Raw genomic sequence first — 4,180 nt, 5'->3', positions numbered from 1 at the left:
CCTTCTCCCCGCGGGGACCGTGGCATCCTGAAGGCACACCCTGCACCACGGGGTTAATCATTCGCTGCCTTCAAGGGTGCCCCAGGACCAGGGGGGGACTTTCACCTTCCCATCGACCTCTTGGAATTTCGACCTTCTTTTATGAGTGCCATAAAGGTTATTTTTTAATCTGTGTCCCGGTGGGGTTTCCCCCACTCTGCTGTGGGGTCTGTGCTCCTGGGAGCACTTGGGCATCGCTGCTTTTTGCATCTCATCTGGTTTGGGGAGTGGTAATGGAAATGCTTACAGGATGCCCTTTTCCCAAGGGAACAGGATGGTGGTACCCAGCATCTCATCAAAGGAGTCTGGTGGTGTTTGCCCCTGTGGATGCAGCAGAGCCGAGGGTGCTGCTGGTAGGGATGTGAAAGGGAACCTCCTCCATTGGCTTCTGCCCCTCTGGAAGCCCAGAGAAACATCTTAAACCTCCAGGTGCTTCCAGAGCAATATATCAAGGTGGAAAAAGAGCATTTGTCCAAGGACATCCCACTGAGCCTGCAACTGCCTATCCCCCACTGACCGAGATAAGAGCTGTGTCACCCCTTGAAACACCCCGTCACCAAACACTGAGCCCAGGCCTGAGCTGCCACTTCCCCGTGTGCCCTCCTGGAATCTGCTGAGCCAGCACACAGAGGCCAGTGGAGGCATCCTGACATTCCAGTGCCCTGCACCTCCACCCTTTGCCAGAGACAATCCAGGCCATTTACATCTCAAAGCTCCTAATGTGTTTCTTGTCCTCTCCAGCAGATCTGGCAGCACTGGGATGCTCAAGGGCTCATCCCTCCAGCATCTTCCTCCTCCTCCCCCTCTCAGAGGCACTGAGCCATAACCTTGAAATCTTCCACTCTGTTTCTTAAAAGATCTGTTTCATAGCTTTTCCTTTTAGCATTTTATTTAACCTCACCTTAAAAAAACCCCAAACCAAAGCAGGAAGGGGTAGGCTGAGATGCTGTGGGCTGAAGGAGGGGGGGGTGACCGGGCAGCACTCACTGTGCCAGCAAGCACCCTGTTCTCTGGTGCCAGAGCCAAAACACTTCCTCAGCTCTGTAAAAGCAGCCCAACTCCTCCATCTCAGGAGCAAGACCTGCTCCAAGCATCTCCCGGGGGTTGTGTCTCACCCCCCATCAACCAAAGAGATTTCACTGCACCAGGCTGGCCCCTTGAAAACCTCCTGGATGTGCTGGCACATGAAGGGCCACAGGTGAGGAGTCAGGTGCTGAAATCACTGCCTTTTTTGTACCAGCAAGGGTTGGGGAAGGCTCTGCTTGCATCCCCTAATCGCTTATCCACAATGCCTGGCGGAGGGAGGTGAGAGCCAGCAGCAGCCACAGGAGGTGGGTTGGGCTGTGTCCCTGTGCGGGCAGAAGCAGGAGCAGTGGGAGTATCCTGCCAACTCACCCATCCCATCCCATCCCATCCCATCCCATCCCATCCCATCCCATCCCATCCCATCCCATCCCATCCCATCCCATCCCATCCCATCCCCAGCCACCCTGAGGACACTGGAGAGAGCCATAATGGCACTCTGGGCACCCCAGCCCCACATTTCCTTGGGTGAGGGATCCCCAGGGAGCATCCACTGCCCTTAGCATCACCAGCCATGCAGCAGAGACATATCAGGGGCGGACAAAGCACCCCGTCTCCCATCCCAGAACCCTCACTGCTCCCACCACCCCTCTGTTGGGTGCAACACAACCCCTCCTCTCCCGCCGAAGGCGCTGCCTTCAAAGCACCTCCTCCTCCTATACATTACCCCATTTCCAGCATCTCTGGGTTGAAAAATGGCCGGGGAGGGTTTGGCAGAGGAGCCTCGCGCAGATTATTCAACAATTGTTTCCCATTTTGCGCCCTCGCCTGCCTCATCCTCCAGTAACAATGACGAAGAGCGGCGCGGAGCCAGCGCCCGCGGCAGGGGTGTTGAGATCAGGGACAGCACAAAAATATCTCCTCTCTGGAACAAATATTTACCAACCCTTCTGCCTTTTGTTCTTGTGGTTCTCATATATTTTTTCTTTAATTTTTTTTTTTTTCCAGACATTCACTGGCAAAATGTCACACTAAGCAGCAACCCAGAAACTTCGGGGTAGCTGCTTGGCTGCTCTGGGCTTTGTTTTTCTCGCGCGCTAATTGTTAATGAATTTCCAGCCATTTAAGCCAACGCAAACCTGTGAGAAAATGATCTTTTCAGCCCTGATTTTGGAGCTTCGTGGCACTTCCCAAAATCCAAGAGCTCGCTGGGGAAAACGAGCATCACTCTGCAGAAGGGGATGGTGGCAGTGCCAGAGCCAACCTGGAGTGGGCTGTGGCAGAGCTGGACTGGGATCTGAGGTTTGTGTGAGCTGCCAACATCACTCTGGGGTTTTGCAGTAAGGTCTCCACTCCTGGAAGGGGAGAGGTTAAATCGGGTGAGGGCCATGGTACCCCCATCCCTGGCCAGCTCCTCAACAATCATTCTTTTCCCTTCTCTGCCCCATGGCAGGGTTTTATTGTTTTCCTTCGAAAAATCATAATGTCCACTTTTATGGTGGCCAAACAAGAGCAAGTGGCTAATTTATGGGTGCTGTATTTAAAGAAGGGAGGAACAAAACCCTCCTCTTCTGGCACATAAACTTAGATCTTCGGTTAAAAATTAACCATGGCCATAAAACCCCCCATGTAGGAGCAAGCAGAGCTCACCCTGTGAGCACTGCTGGGCTGCTGCCCCATGACAGCAGCCTGCTGGTCACCATCCCCTCCTGTTCACTCCAGGATGGCCACACGTCCCTTCACCCGGCCCCGTTGCCTCCTGCCCCTCTTCCTGGGGCTTTTCCAGGGCGCCCTGCTCCTCTTCTTTGCCCTCTTCGTCACCTATGATGAGCCCTCAGCACAGGCAGAGGACGCCAACTTGGTGGCCAACCGGGTCTACAGCACCTTTCCCTTCTTCCAGGACATCCAGGTGATGCTGGTGGTGGGGCTGGGGCTCCTGCTGACCTTCCTGCCCCGCTATGGGCTCAGTGCCCTCACCCACAACTTCCTCCTGCTCAACTTCTCCATGCAATGGGCGCTAGTGCTGCAGGGCTTGATCCACCACTTCCACCACGGCCAGATCCACCTGGATCTCCACAAACTCCTCCTCGCTGAGTTCGCCGCCGTGACGGTGCTCATCTCTGTGGGGGCCGTCCTGGGGAGGACCAGCCCCTGCCAGCTGCTCGTCGTGGCCACCTGTGAGGTCCCCGTCTACCTCGCCAGTGAGTGGGTCATTGTCAACTGTCTGGGCGTCCTGGATGTGGGTGGCACCATCACAATCCACGTCTTCTCCTGCTATTTTGGCCTCGGCGTGTCCAAGGCTCTGTTCTGGACAGGGCAGAAGCCACTGCACCCCAAGGAGACTCCAACGCCCCGCTCCGACCTCATGTCCCTGGTGGGGATGCTCATCCTCTGGGTTTTCTGGCCCAGCTTTGTGGCTGTCCTCTGCCAGCCGGGCGATGCCCAGCACCGTGCCATCCTGAACACCCTCCTGGCCATGAGTGCCAGCGCCGTAACCACCGTGGTTGCCTCCAGCCTGCTGGAGAGGGATGGCAAGCTCAGCCCTGGCCACCTGCAGAACGGCAGCCTGGCCGGCGGGGTGGCCATCGGCGCGGTGGCCGACATGGCCATGCCACCAGTGGCCGCTCTTGCCCTGGGCAGCCTCTCAGCCACGGCGTGTGTCCTCGGCTTCAGGTTCCTCACCCCACTCCTGGGGAGGAAGCTCGGGCTCCAGGACCAGTGCGGCATCCACAACCTCCATGGCCTGCCCGGCATCCTCGGCGGCGCAGCCAGCGCCGTGGCCATCCTGGTGGCACCCAAGAACACCCCTGGGCCCCACTTCTCCCAGTTGTCCCCCGCTGGGGACAATGCCATCGAGGTGGTGGGAGAACAGCAGGGGGACGGTGGGGTGAGCAGGCAGGCGCTGTGCCAGGCAGCGGGGCTGGCGGTGGCCATCGGGGTCTCACTTGTCGCCGGGTTGTTCACCGGTGCTGCGCTCCGGCTGCCCTGCCTGGCCCGGCCACCTGAGCGGCTCTGCTTTGATGACTCACTGTATTTTAAGTTCCAGGGTCAGGATGAGAGCCTGGGGCCAGGCAGTACGACTGAGGAAGGAGCCCTGGCTCTGAAGGAGCAGGTTTAG

At 57.4% G+C, this 4,180-nt stretch overlaps 1 pseudogene; it reads left to right on the top strand.

Moving 5' to 3' along the window:
* The first annotated feature begins 2,785 nt into the window (after positions 1-2,785).
* On the top strand, positions 2,786-4,180 carry LOC114066835 (annotated as a pseudogene).

This window comes from Empidonax traillii, unplaced genomic scaffold (assembly GCF_003031625.1).
Source record: "Empidonax traillii isolate 1590-97213 ecotype Southwest subspecies unplaced genomic scaffold, ASM303162v1 scaffold816:size509043, whole genome shotgun sequence".
In the NCBI taxonomy this organism is placed as follows: Eukaryota; Metazoa; Chordata; class Aves; order Passeriformes; family Tyrannidae; genus Empidonax; species Empidonax traillii.
Note: the sequence above shows the minus strand (reverse complement) of the source record. Positions and strands in the feature narration are given on the sequence as shown.